The sequence below is a fragment of the Drosophila eugracilis genome, unplaced genomic scaffold (genome assembly GCF_018153835.1).
Source record: "Drosophila eugracilis isolate 14026-0451.02 unplaced genomic scaffold, ASM1815383v1 contig_47, whole genome shotgun sequence".
NCBI classification, from domain to species: Eukaryota; Metazoa; Arthropoda; class Insecta; order Diptera; family Drosophilidae; genus Drosophila; species Drosophila eugracilis.
This window is the reverse complement of record NW_024573338.1, coordinates 593743-609284: the sequence shown is the minus strand read 5'-3', so window position 1 is coordinate 609284 and position 15542 is coordinate 593743. Positions and strand designations below refer to the sequence as shown.

General features: G+C 36.9%; 1 protein-coding gene across 3 annotated transcripts in view; it reads left to right on the top strand.

Moving 5' to 3' along the window:
• The window catches only part of LOC108109704, a 34960-nt gene that overhangs the window by 6707 nt on the left and 12711 nt on the right, over positions 1–15542 (top strand). For 2 of the 3 annotated variants that reach the window (XM_017218352.2, XM_017218338.2), the window contains exon 2: positions 9961–10021. The exons of the other annotated variant lie outside the window; for it this stretch is intronic. The gene's annotated coding sequence lies outside the window, so the exon portion shown is untranslated. The remainder of the gene's footprint in view (positions 1–9960; positions 10022–15542) is intronic. 3 annotated transcript variants of the gene reach the window in all.

Genomic DNA, 15542 nt, shown 5'->3' with positions numbered 1-15542 from the left:
CAAAAAATTAACTTTAAATATTATAAAACTAAAGGCAAGCAGCATTCCTTTAGCTTTCTTTAAACATTTTACTTAGTTTTAATGATTATTTTTTATTTTTTTCTTTGTATAATCTTTATTATAAAACATCTATTACATTTTTCTCAGTGCCTAGCAAGGAGCTTTAGCTTGCCTTGTTTGTAATTATGAAAGTTTTTCTCTTACCATGTTTTCCTCTCCCGAACCGTTGAACGTTATGAACTCATTTGTGGAAAAGTCAGGTCTTAGACTCTGACTCAGACTCGGATTCGGACCCATTTCATTCATAGCCACAAGCTATAGTTGCTACATATATAGACAGCTATGGCTATCGGAAGTGTTGCTGGCTGCCGCTACCGCTGCCGCTGCCACTGAAGCTGCTGCCACAAGTGGTTGTTGCGCGCGGTGAAATGTTGTTGACCACAAAAGTGGCTTGAACCTGAAAACGCCTTGCAATGTGATACAAAAATGTTATTGCCGTGGCTGTGCAACACAGCAACAGCAGCAGCGGCAACATCTGCTGCAACAGCAACAGCAATCTGAGACTAGTTTTACACCAATTTCCGCCGCAGCAAAGGTTAAAGACATTGCTTTATAAAAGGGAATTTCTTTCCATAACTTTAATCGAGCTTTAATGTGGCAATTGCCGTTTGATGTTGCACTAATTGAAAAAGGAAAAGCCGGGAGTTATGGTTAATATCAAGTAGTGCAAAATTATGGTAGCCAGAGGGTAAGGTGTTTTGTGATTTCCATGGCATGAAATTCCTGAAATATTTCTAATCCAAATACAAATCTCAGCCGGTTTAAGCCATATTTTTTCCATCTTTTTTTCTTTCCTAAAAACTGACAGCAAATAAACACACACAAAAAGCCAACAACATTTCAGTTGTTTTGTGCGAGGTTTTTGTTTGGTTTAGATTTTATTATTATTTTTTATTATTTGTTTAGAGGAATGTGGTTTGTTTTTTTTCTCTTTGCGGGTGTTCTGTTTGTTTTTTACTGCATGTTTTTTGTGGGTTAGCAAGGCGAAACCTTGAATATGTCTGTCAATTTGTTCGTGTTTTCTGCGCAGACAAGTATAATATTTAGATTTTATTTATGCCTGGCAATTTGTTTGGTTTTCAGCTAATGTTTGAGAATTTTCATTGCCAGTTAAAATAAATCAAGTTGGCAAATAAATTCCTTTCCATCTTTTTGGCCAAATTAGCTGTTATATTTGAGGGTAAACAAAAAGGAAGGGTAAAAACAGTTTACCTTTGGTCCACATTTTAGCCCATTAACGTTTAGTTGGGCAACTAGCCGAGCTATGAGAAAGTTAACCAGCCTTTCGGCTTAACTCTTGAATATGCATTTATCAATTGGCTCAAGGTCTTAGCTGATGTTTTTCGTTGGTTTCTTTTTTTTTTTTCCTGCTTTAAACGTTTCTGCATCTCGGCAAACATAATTCGATTTGGCCGGCAACCTGTTTTACCTTTGGGTGCGACATTTTGATTGATTTAAGACTCTCTTGGAAAACGAAGAAGCCGCAAAATGTTTTTTAGCCATGATTGCGCTGATTACGTGACTCTGTCAATTGATTTGTGGCTAAAAAAAGCAGCAAAACTTTGGCTCAAAACTCTTGGCCCATATGAATGGAAGGCGGCCCAAAGCATTTTGGTTAGTTCGTGAGGCGGCAACGGTGCGGCTACTCATCGTGGCTAATTTTTCATGAAGGTTTTTCAATTGTTTTTGTTCCCAGTCGGCCAAAGGCCTCAATTTGTTGTTAAGTATGTGCATGGAATTTTTAATTTCACATTTTTTCCATTGGCCATTTTGGATTTGTTTTTGTTTTTGTCTTCTTTTGGTTTCTAAGCTTTTATTTTATTAGCTGAAAAATACAAACAATAAAATAATGGCTGCCATGTTACCAATTTGGTATAATTATAATAAAATACTTTGATCTTCTGACAGTTTGTTTCTGTCTTTAAAACCAAAAACAAAACCTGTCCCAGACGGAAACCTTTCTATTATTGACTAATCCCATCCAGAAACTACGCAAGTAGCAAAAAACTTATAGAAAAACCTGAACTTTTAAGCAAATCCAGCGTAGATGAGCAAAAAATTAGACAAATATATTCAACGATTAGAGAATATTTATCAAAAAAAAAGAGTTAATAATAAATAATGTCCGAATATATTAGAAGGTATTACATCAGAGAGAGAGAGAGAGAGTGAGAGGGGAAGGTGGAGGAACTCTTTTTGGTATTGCGCAATAGCTGAAAAAAAAGCAATTCAAGTGGCAAACTTGACGGGCATTAACTGAAATTGCTTAAACAATTACTGGAAATGTATTTAAGACTTGAAAGTGTAATTACCGAACAAACTATGAAATTGCCCCCTATCTAGAGCCTGATAAACTAACTGCCCGTGTACTAAATTAGCTGAGAACCAAAGTTGTTTACTAAAGAAAAGGGGGCAAAAAAAGGGGGTGAAAATTATAAGACAAATAATGGGTAATATAAGAAATCAGTTCATTGAATAAATAAAGATATGATAGCTGGTTGTTTTATTTGCAGGGTTTTTATATTTATTCTTGAAAACTTTTATATAGACTTGGCCCAGTTAGCCCTGATAGAAAGTGGAAGGAAGGGTTATGGGGTTATTCTCTTCAAACCTTAAAGATCTTTGTTTAAGTCCTTGTAATCCTTATAGAGATCTTCCTGTTACCTTAACTAACTTCTTATTCCTTCACCTATCAATCTATTACCATCATTGCACGCCCCCCCTTAACTACTCCCCTATAACGCGTGAGCCATATCTGATCACGCACTTAACATATGATAGCTGATAAAAATACCCATCGTCGTGGCAGAGGAATCATCTATCGCCGGGAAACGTGTCGTGTCCTAGCATTTAATTGGGTTTCTGCCATATCCATTGTCAGTTGTCCAAGGCAATTAGAGCTTCGGCGATAGTTATCGTTTATTTTTAGCGACATTTTCGCATTAGCCTGACAATTTCAGTCTTCGTGCGAAGTTCAATCACGCTTTAAATGATATCTCTTGGCTATTTTTGGCTTCTAAAGTGGACCATAAAAACCGAAATCTTGAGAGTTATAAAAGAATTTAAGTACAAGTGTCCAGTACAAGGGGCAGAAAAACACACTCATTCGTTGAAGCATAAACTGCGGCAACAATTGATTTCAATTTTAATTAACACCCCCACAATGGCCACGCCCCCCCCTGGGCTTGCCCTGCCCCCCCAAACAGTTTTAATTGGCACTTGCTCTTTGGTGGTCGAGGTTCGCTGAATCTTAACCCCTTGGAAGACAGCGGCGAAGTCAGCCAACGGCACAAATTAATGAATGAAATTACAATAGAGGGGGGAGATTGGTTGATCCCCCTGCAAAGGGGTTTGTTTTTGGGGCCAGGGGGTGGGCCTGGTAATTATATTGATGTGGGTGGAGGATAGGCTTGGCTTGTCTTGGCTTTGCTTGTTTTCCCATTGTTAGGGATATTATTTATAGCTTAAAGTCTTAATATTATTTTGTCATAATTCTTTAGAATTATTTATCTTTCCAGCTGACTTTATTTGTTGAATATTTTTTAAGAAATTCCCAGAAGCCTTCTGATTCATATCGTTTTATGTTTTACCCAAAAAAGCTGTTTCCTATCTTTCTCAAAAATATTCAACACATTTCCTTACCCATTTCCAGTATTTCATAAGATATTCATTCATTCATAGAACGCCTCCGCAGTTTCCCTCTCCCCTTCTTCTTCCACAACTGCCCACCCACTCTATATATTCTCTTTTTTGTTCATTACATCTGCGGATTATGTCGTTTTTTACTGGCTTGGCTGTATGTTTCTGCCTCTCTCGTCATCGCAGTCACTTAAACTTGACCTTTATTTCCATTTATTGCTTATTACTGCATATTGCCTTAGTATTCCCATTGTGCTGTCTTAGTTTGTTGTGTTGTTCTGTTGGCTTTGTTGTTGATCCAGTTGTTTCTGGTTTTTGTCGACCCAAAAGTTCTCTCAATGGGCGCCACCCACTTGCACTTTGCATGGGTTTGATTAGGAATGGGTGATGGATCGTTAGAGTGGGTTATGGAATGACTTATCTTAGAACTACTCACAGCTTTAGTTTCCTTTAGTTAATATTTAACTTTCCACCATAACAAAAACCATTTCAGCTGACTTCCTCTCTCGCATACCTTAATCCAAACATTCAACCTCTGTTCGTTTGATTGATAAAACCCACATGGATCTGTATTTGGAATACAGCTGGCTGGCTACCTATCTATGTATCTTTATTTGTATCTACATATCTGACATATACAGACAGTTCTGTTTTCTGCTCTGTTCTGGCAATTTCCCAGTAATTGTTGTGCAAACACAGAGAGACTAACAGAAAATGTAGGAAAAGTCTGATATTAGTGGGGGCATTAGCATAGGGGAAAGATAATCTTGGCTCGGTGCGGGATGTCTGCTTTCAGTTATTACTCATTAAATATGCAGTGGCATATGAAATTGCGCATAAATCACAGATTTTTGTTTTTTTAGCTTTTCCTTTTCTTCTGATATATGATCACTCCATGATATATGAGCTGGCTATTAGTTTTAGTTCTTTAATGATTCATCTGGGGAGTGTTTGAGTTGGGAAATTGATTGTCTCAATGCTAATAAAAACTTGAAAAAAAAGAAAAAGAAAATAAAATCGAATCGATGAAGTCTCAGTCTTTGTTGAGAAACCAACGAACAGAGGAGGTGTCTTAGAACATGGACAATGGGAAAACATTCCATAAAAATTCCTAAATCCAGCTTAAACTTAACGTTTGTCTTTTGTTTTTCCCCCACCCCCTCTGTTTGTTTCTTAACTAAGCGTTAAAACATTTTAAATACCAGTTTGTTGTTGTTGTTTTTCCGATGCCCAGATGGCGGAGGAGTTCTATAATCTTGGAAACCTGTTTTTGGGCTACCAAAATTAACACCGAACTGAAGGCGATTTGGATTTGGAAACAAAAAAAAAAAAAAAAAAAAACTTGCATTCTTTGATCGAATGGAAAATGGAAAACTCAAAAAGCCGCGAGGGAGAGACGGATGCATGTGTTTAAGACTGGTTTTCCCTCGCGGTCTTTGGCACCTTTGATGTTGGTTTTTAATGCTCTAAAAATGAGAGGAGGAAAACCAAAAGAGGGGGTTGTCCATCCAATAAAGTCTATGAGAATTTTATTTCTTATAATCGAATTCATGGAATTTTTTTTTGAACCAACTTTAGGCGCGGCCTGGCCCCGGCGAATGATCAATCAAGTGCAGCATCAGTGGAGGCAGATGAATACCTAATGAGTAAGGGTACGACTGACAAACTGACAAACACACCCATGAATATATATATATATATATGTAGATATACCCACAGTCGTAGACCCAAACTGGTTTAATTGATTCAAATGAAGACTACGACGACGACGACGACGACGACGACTGCTGCCACGATGATGTTGAATGACGTTTGTCCGGCTTAGGCATTGGCTTTATCTTTTTGTTGCCTTTTATACCGATTTCAGTAATATGTAAATCGAACTCCCCTCGGTAGCAGATCCCCCTACTTCGCCCTACAGATGATCAACAAAACGTCAAAATAGAAAACTTGCAAATCACATGCAACAATTGATGTCGATTGTTTGCCGCTGGCGTGTCATGCAACGTTTTGTGCTCACCCTTTTGTGGCTGCACTCGTGTTGTGTGTTTGTGTTTATAATTGTCTCAGATGCAGCAGTAACAGTCACCCCCACCTCCTGTAATCATAATCCCCTTGCCCTACCCATAGCCCCCCCTTTGTGTTTACCGATCACTTGTCAGTCAGGGGCGTTCGGTGCCCCCTCACATTGAACCCAACCATCACCTCAGGTTGCACTCGAACAAAGGGTATACAGGTGGTGGGTAAATCTTTTAGATCGAAGATTGATTGTAAAGTTGGGTTATAGGGTGGATAGAGATGGGTATAGCTTCTGTATCTTTGACTTGTAAGTCTTAGGTAAAATTGCCTTCAAGAAAGTATTAACTTTGATTAGAAAGAAAGAAGAATAGTTGACTTTTCATAAACACAAACTATCTCTAGTATAGTAAACTATTCTTAAACCTTCTAACTTTATTGCAGTACAACCTAATCTAAAGACACTTTAATACTATCTAACAACCTTGCTCTATTAATGATAATTCCAACCATAAAACTGTTAACCTAAATTATCAATTGACTACTTTAGAAAACCTTTTGATCTACAGACTTTAAGTTGTGATTGTCCTAGGTAGTAAGGTAGTAAGTCAAATGATAATTAAATAATAAACTTTTTATTGCTTTAATTTAAAAGTTAAAACAAGTTTGCATTTTGATTACTTTGAGATCAATAGAGTTCAGTAAATGATCAGTCTACGAATCCACTTTTGTTATATTTTTAGAAATTTCATCTTTCAAGAAGCTAACCAGAAGCCTTTGCTTACGTTTTTATAAGTTCTAAAAAAGGCAGTATTTTGAGTAAGGGCATTAAGGCATCAGCTTATTGCTCTCATTTTCTAGTTTAATTTTGCGGTCAAAGTTGACTGACAGTTGCCGCCATGTGAATGTCAATTGTGGCCGAGCCCCCGACGTCTGCTGCCCTTCTGACTTTCAGTTGTTTTCCATTCAATTATTCAAAATTAGCCCTCCACTGGCTAATTGCTGGAAGATGCAATTAAAGCTGGCCAGACTATAAGTCGGCGACAGATCTACGGATAAAAGTAGTTAAATATCGATAGAGGCAGGCTACCATCATGTCTCACATACAGCTTGGGAAAACGACTTTCTTTTGTTAGAAAAAAGAAAATCAAAGACAGTCAGGTAGCTAAGGATTTGTTTTGTGTGTTGAAATGCATTAAGATATTACCCAAAAAAACACCCTCAACATTTCGGTGGACGGAAGTCGGTGCGGTCATAAATACCTAATCTTTATGGACAGTGGGAATCAAAGAACTTGACTTGTTTATGCCCACTCCTCCTCCTCCTCCTCCTCCAACTCCAACTCCTCAGCTCAGATCCCCTTGCAACGTGTCTTTATCCCACCACTAATTACTTGTCTCGCTCTGCTGGGGCACAACAAGCCAGACTAGACATTCCTTAACTCAAGATCACAGGATAAGATGGTCGGAGAGTTCGGAGAGTGTAAATGCCAGGGAGTGAGTCCTTGTGGAAAAGCCATTCAAATGCAAAAGGTAGAGCAGAACGAAGGAGCCACTAAATAAAATCATTAAAAATAATGAACGCACTTCCGTTGCAATTGTCGGAGTCTTAGAACTTTACACAACATTAAAATGAAGCAGCCAAGGGGAGAAGTTGGCTTAGCGGGTTTACACTGGAAGAAAACTAACTTGAAATTATGATTAAGAAGCTTGAATTTTGAGGGTTTCAAAGGGTTATCAGAGGTGCTTTTTTTAAAGTGTATTCGAAACATACTCGTGGTTTGCCGCACAAATTAAAAGGTAGAAATGTTCCCTCCCCGAAAACCTAGAACCCAACTCGTTGTCGAACTCGTTGTTTGGTGGCTCAGTGGTTCGGTGGTTCAGTGATTCAGTGGTTTGCTTGTTGGGTTGTTGTTTTCTTGTTGTTGTTGTTGTTCGACTGTCGTGAGTCCGGGCCCGGCAATTGCAATTACATATGTAAGATTGTTCTCAGATGCCGCTCACAAGCCGCCCAAAAGGAAAACGTTGTGGGGGCATTGCTGAAACGGAAATAAAAACTCACTCCATACCCGTGGCCGTAAAAACAAAGGCAATGGCAATGCTGGTTACTTGATTGTGGGGGCTGGACGACACATATAAATTATCAACGATGCGGCCCAGACCGAAACTCAAACCCCAGCCCATGCTTAGACCCATGGTCTCTCTACTTATGCATAGATACACAGATACAGATACATTCTGAGAGAGATTCTGAAATCATGAAGGTTGCTGGGATCTACAGGTACAGCCTACGCCAAATGGAGCTCATCGTTTATGCAATTGGTTTATGGGCCAGATATTTTATACTTTATTGGCCAGACTTTATTGGCCGACAAGCTGAGTCGTGAGGAGGAAAGTGTGAAACTGGAACAGCTAGTGGAGCAGAAAGATACTTTTCCAGCATAAAACTATTAGCTACAAAGTCTAAAGATTGGAGGAGAAGCAATATCTGGTTCTATTCAAATGGAATCTGAATAATCTTTCGAAGATTTTAAAGGTTAACCAGTTAAGATTTAATCTTTGTGATAGGCAGAAGTTTTGAACTGAACTAAGTCTGGAAATACCTTTGTTTAAGGGCCCTTAAAACCTGTTAAATAAATTAAATTATTTACTTTAGTTTCACCTTAGCGGAAAATCAGGTGTGACGCTTTCCCAAGGTCAAGCTGTGATCATTACTCAGGGAAGTTCGGGAAGTTATTTGCTTACAAAAATATTATTAAAAACGAAAGGTCGGTCGAACTTTAATCAATCTTTACATAGGCCGGTTAAGCACCATCAGTCATTCAATATTCTTGACCGTAGAAAATGATTGATGACCGTATTGGCAATATTCTAGGTGAACTATTATGTTAATTGATTGTAAAAATTCAAATTTAATGCCCGAATCAAGCTCTTAAACCTGTTGAACATTAACTCAGTGTGCATTCTAGCAGTCGACTCACCGCCGGGGGTACAACATGTCTGGGATTTGGTCGGGTGAGATGTCGGGTGTCCAAATTGATTTACCATTCCGGGGTGCCATCGTTATATCTGACCCAATTGCTGTATCGGGGTAGTGGTGTGGTGTGACACATTTCTGCTGGCAAAGATCAATTTGCTTTGGTGGCCAATGGAAATGGATCACAGCTGAAAGTTAACTGGGAATCGGAATGGGAATCGGAATAGGAGTCGGAATGGGAATGAGTCTGTGGAGTGTGGCGCGGTTTAGGTGGTGGTGGTTCCTCCGTTTGTTTACTCAACTGTTGAAACAGTGGCAAAGTGCGGAATCATGTTGCGGCATTGTTTGGCCGAGCATTTCTAGTTTGTTTTCCTTTTTTCTTCTGCCTTATTAGCCGTAGCTCTCTTCTGGGTTATTTACCCAATGACGACAGTTGTCGACGTCTTCGACTGGCGCTTGGCCAAAAATAAAAAAGAGACAAAAAACAAGGTCAGACAAGAGAACTTTCCAAAAAAAGAAACAACAAGAAGAAATACCAAAACGGCGGGAGAACAAACAATTAGTCAGGGAGGGGCCCTCGCAATTTGTATCTGTAACCGGGAGATATTCGCGCTTTTTCACACTACTCTTCTGGGTTAACGTCAGCGTTAACCCGTTTTGCCAGGCCAATTACCCCGCCCCATAACCCAACATGAATATCGCTTAAAACAGTATAAAAGTGCCTCGACAATTGCTTGATTCATGACTAAAAAAAACAGCTGGAGAAAGAGGAAACTCTGAAACACAACCTACATAAAGTATCTTTGTATCTCGGTATCTTGTATCTCGGTATCTGGTATCTGGAAATGTAGCTATGTGACGCATCTGCGAACCCAGCGGAGAACTGCATCTTGAAGTTGCGCCTCTTGGCTCTTGATTGCTCTTGATTGGCTTTGGTTTTGTGTTTTCCCGATTTTGTTTTTCGTATTTTTCGATTTTATTTTGATTTCCCCCCCATTGTGCAAGTTTTTGATTTCGCTTCGCGTTTTGATTTGATTTCGATTTGTGTGTCTGGGGCGAGTGTTTATTTTCATTTTCAATAAATCGCTCTATAATTGCACTATGGGGGGCATTACTAAACCCCCCCTCTCGATGTGAAAGCCAACGTCAAATTATCTCATTTCATGAGGCGTGTGAAAACAATTTTGATCTTCGCATTTCCAAATTGATATATCTCCTTTGTATTTTCTTAAAATATTTTAATAGTTTTCTTTTGTTTATCTCTTGCAGGCCAGTCCGGCGAAACACAAACACGCCTTAAAAGCTCTTCAAGATTTGTGGATGTTTTCAGGTAACTATAAACATATTTCTTATGCAAAAATACCAGAAAACTCCTAGGAAATGGGGGAAAAGTATCTTGGAAAACAAGTCTAGATCACCCATAAGTTATATGGTTTAGTATATAGCCCAGGCGATAGCAGTTAAGTGGTTCGAACACACACTATTCATAACTCGAATGCCATTAACGCTGCTGGCACGCAAACTTTCGCACGGCTCACTGCTCGCATTGAGAACCTTAAATATGGGTCAATTACTCATAGAGTGTGTGTGTGTGTGTGTGCGAGGAGGAAAACAAATGTCTTACATAACTGTTGACGTTGTACAATTTAGTGGTCGTTAACTAATCTACAAATGCGTTGTAGGGTAGGTGCAAGGTTTATAAAGGTGGTGATGGATCTTAAGAGGATATACCATAGTTTGGGAAATACAAATCTGAGTAAGCAGAAACTTAATACTGTATCACAGATTGAAAAATACTTCAATAAATACTAGAAGTTTCTTAGTATTTTATTAGATTTATGACTTACAGTATTTTTTCTTTGGTATGTTAAAAGAACAAGTTAAAAATGTAAACAATTTCACTCCATTTCCTTGGCATTTCTTTAACAAAACTCATAACTAGACTTATTAAGATACTTTTTCAGTACATACTAAGTAACTCGTAGTCCATACAAAACCCTACCTTCTCACTAGTTCTAGCTTTAGTTCAGTTCTAATTGCCGCTAGTCATACTCGTATACTCACTTCTACCGGCAAGCCTAACTGTTGAGTGGCAGTTAAATGCTAATTTGGCCAGCTGACTGACCGTTGGCAACTGCCGGCTTTTGTTTTACTGCTCTTGTATGATGACTGCCTGTTTCAGCGCAGAATCGCTGATGTTTCTTCGCCTCTTAATTGCACCGGGAGACCCATTTCAGTGTTGGCCCTTTTAGCAGCGATGGCTTTTTGCTTGCTTGCTTGCCTCATCTTAACGTATTTTGTGCCGCCGTATCGATTGCGAATCGACGCACATGAATTGAGGTCGCCAGAGATCAACGATCTGTATCTGTATCTGTATTTGGATCTCTACCTGTTGGCAGTTTTGCTCTTGTTTTTGCTTAACTTTAGTTACAGTTTAGTTAAAGAAAATGTTAGTTTTAAAGTGATATTTACAGGGCACATAATGTTTACTAGGAAGTATAATTCAAACCTATTTAAGGTACTCTTAAAATTCCTAAAAAAGACGAAAAAGATAATGCTTATTACTAGCAAAAACCAAAACTCTAACATTATTAAATCAAACTTTATTCTCGGTTGACTGTCATCGATAAATCCTCAGACTGCATTTGATATATAGTATAGCCAGGGTGATCATTGTTTCGTGATCGGGCCATAACAATGTGAATTTGTCAACGGAAACGATCTGCGACATCGTCAGCCACGAACAATTGCCCACATGCAATTCATATAATTTGTTTAGATCATAAATTTGCGTCATTTTTGGCTTGCCAATGTCCGAGTATCTGATGAAACTTATCCGCTAAAAATACATACAGAAACCACCTCTGCTTACACAATTTCCCTCACTGATCTAAGCCAATTAACTCTGAAAATCGACATTTTCCTCTGCCAGTAAGCTCATTCCTCTAAACGCTTCTAAAGATCCACGCTGATCACCTGAAATCAAATCAAGTTGAAATGAAATCATGTTTACATTACGTAAGCTGGTAAATAAAGTTTAAACTTTGAACTTGAAAGCTTGAATAATAAATAATTCGGATTGCCAATCGGGCAGACAACTTATTGAATATTTTTGTGAGTGAATATCAAATGTAAATTTGAATTGGTAAACAAAGTTAGCAATGAATGACAAAATATGTTGTAATAAATCAAAAAGTTGAATAAAGGCAGTGATTTCTAGTATTATTATTTAATTTTAGGTTAAATAGGTTAAAAAAAGGCTTTTATTTTAGTGTTTAAATAAGAAAAGCAAGGAAAATAAGTTCTACCTTCCTTCTAAAGAACTTTAACAATCATAAATCTTCTAACTTCTGACACTCTTCCGACCACTTTCCACTTTCCTTGCTTATAGATTATCATTCGCTTCACTTTTACTCATCACGAAGTAGAATCTGAAGCTGGAGTAAAAGTTTGGCAGCTCATCTCCACTTAATTTCTGCATTAAATTTTATATAGCCGGACATGGACACATGCCTTGCCTTTCGGACTTTGGCTTGGTTTTCACCTGGCCGCGGCACGTAGCCAGCGCCATTTCGGATAGACATTTGACACATCACCTGACATGTCAGGCTGTGGCTGTGGCTGTCGTTGAGTGAGAGTTTTCCCCCCTCTAAACAAAAATTCTTGCAGTAAAAGTAAATACGATTTAAGAAGAAAACGAGCTCAAGTTCAGACAGCAGGTGGCAAATTGTTTTGGCACATGCCAAAAAGTCCAAAGTGACCAAGAAACTATTGGCGGAACCAGCTTCTGGTTAGAGTTAGGGTAGGGTAGACCTGTCTGGATTGGATTCGCCAAGCAGATAAAAATAAAACCATTATAAATTCATTAACCAGCAAAAGCTTTGATAATTTGGCTAGAGAGTGTTTGGAGGGAGAGGGACGAGGAAAACGTGCAGAGATTCTATAATTTTGTGCGTCAGCAGAAAAAAAAAACATGACTTCTTTATCCCCCCGATCTACGCGATTCGTTTGATCTTGACAACAAACTAGCCAAACCACAAAAATGGCAGAAAAGTAAATATATATAAAAAAGAGAGAGAAAAAAGTGCCCCAGGTGATAAGTTCATTTATTTATCTGTTATTCCTGCGCTGTTTTTCTTTTAATTCTATACGAGACGCGTGCTTCTTGGGTTTTTGTGTTAATTTGTAATAATTAATTTGAGAATGTGCAGAAGCCGCAAATGAAGCGAGGCTAATAAATTATTTATGAATCTCGGACACGACAAGATATTACGGGTATTTCCCAGATACAAAGAATAACTCAAAACTTGGCTAAGATTTCGTGGAATCAAAGGTGCCATTTAAGTGGATTTTTATTGCGGTTTTTTAGTTCTAAAGTTAGTTTTCCCAGGAAAAGTTAATTAAAAACTCCCTAATTTTGTAGTATCTAAAGCTACTTGTATTTATTATTTTATTAAATATTTTTTAATGATAATTTTTTGACTTATAAATAATAATAATAATAAAAACGTAACTAAAAAGTTGAAAAACATTTCGTGGAATCAAAATTGCCATTTAAATGGATATTTATTGCGGTTTTTTTAAGTTCTAGAGTTAGTTTTCCCAGAAAAAATAATTTATTATTTTATTAAATATTTTTTAATGATAACTTTTGGCCTAATAAATCTGTAAGTTTAACTGAAAAGTTGAAAAAGGTTTCGTGGAATAAAAAGTTGCCATATAAATAGATTTTTATTGAGAGTTTTAAGTTCTAAAGTTAGTTTTCCCAGGGAAAAAAGTTAGTTAAAAAATCTTAAATTTTCCAGCATTTCTTTTTTTATTAAATATTTTTTTAATGATAACTTTTGACCCAATAAATCAGTTTTTAATAACATTTGATAAGCTTTTCTTTCAGGTTTGCCATTAAAATTTTTATTATAAATTATTTTACAGACCTTGTAAACCTTTTGTTTGTTTATTTTAACATTATTTGCCTTTCCTCTTCAATATAATTAATTACCATTATATTTCCACTTCGACCGCATTTTGTACATTTTGGCTTTTGATTGGCAGCGTTGCGCTGGCTGCACAATTACTTAGCCAAACGAGTGAGGCAACTTGGGGAATGCCACAAATTGCATTGCAGCCAAACACGGAAGATGTGCCACCACCGGCCCAGCCTACACGCAAAAGTTGCGTGTGCATTTCGGACTGGGTTTGTGTGCCTCAAAATGCCATTTTTGTTGCAATTACATTTACAAAAACAACAATAACAACAACAATGGCAAATCGGTTGTCACGGAGGTCCATTTACCTGGCTTAATCACCGGAACGAGGTCTCTAAACATATCAAATCTTGAATTTAAATTGCAAAAAATTGTAAAAAATAGTAAAAAAATCAACTTGAAAATCTATTTTATTATAGATTATCAATAGCCTTTGTCATGTCATTTGTTTTTATCAAATTACCTAACTCTTACTTTTGTAAGTAGTTATAAAAAGTGGTTTTTCCTTGTTGTTTTTTTTTTCTATAAAGATAAAGCGTGAGTTTAATTTGCCTTTTGGCCTGGTGATTTTCTCTGATTTCCAGGGGAAATTGCGCACTTGTGAAAATGAAAAAAGGGTTCTGACGTGGCTATAAAGTGCTGGGATTTATTACCCTTGACTAGCCTTAGACTCGTTTAAACTGCAAACTCTAATTAGGCGATCGTGTAGAGGTGGCTTAAAAAGGGTTATTAAAAAAGCACAGCTTAAGGGTCAAATGGGTTATGATAGGTTATATATAGGTACTAGTAAAATTCATGATCAGTTTAGCTTGGTACTAAGAATGATTAGTTTTTAACTTAATCTTAAAGAGGGGCAGATTATGTATTCGATTCCTGGAACTGGTTCAATGTTTATGGCAAAAAATCAATCAAAAGGTGTTGACTGAAAAGTAAACAAAGCCCCATCTTGATTTAATTCATTAGAACGGATCACCACTGTGAGATATTCTTCTTACTGTTTTTGGAGAATAGCTCGTAGTATCTCACGGATTAAAGTAATTAATTTACATAGAGCGTTATTAGGGGGCTAGACTAGACAGTCTGAAGTTTTTCCAAAATATTTGCCTAGAACTCTTTGGCTGGTATTTACCTAGTTAGTTAGTTTAATTAAACGGTCTGATTGTGGTTTTAGCGTAGTGCCAAAAGTCGCATTATCCATGCATAAATCAAAAGCAAGTCACTTAATTTCAATTTAATTTCATTCGATTTTTTATATTTTTTTTTCATTTTTTTTAACAAACTTTTTTGTTTGCCTTTCGAAATTTGGCAATTTTTCCTTCGAATTAATTTCATGCGCATTTTTTTGCCTTTACTTTGTATTATTTTTTTTTCCTTTTATTTATTTTTTATTTTTCGTTATTGAAATTGGAATGGCAGGTGGAATTTGTAAGCAATTTTTAAACATTAATTGAAATTCAATTCAGGTTGGAGCGGCAGGCAGGTGAGGTCTTAAGAGAGCATCCGACAATTTTGAGCCAATTACAATGCTAAATATCTGCGTTTTATGTTTGTGAGAGGCATTTGAATTATTTGATTGACTAAAAAAAATACAAAAAATTTTATAAATTTTAACAAAATAAACTGATTTATTCAGATTATATTTGATATTTGACAAGCTTTGGGTATAAAACCCTAAAATATTACCCCAAAATGTACTTTTAAAGTCAAAAAAGAAGATGAAGTTACTGGAAAAAGTTAAAGTTATAAATCATTTATTTAAATTCTGTAAAAATTCATAAATTTAAATGCTGTTTTAGGGTTTTTATAAACATTTTTGAAAACACAATGCTTGAGATTTTTTTGGCTAAACGCCTTTGTTTATCTTGA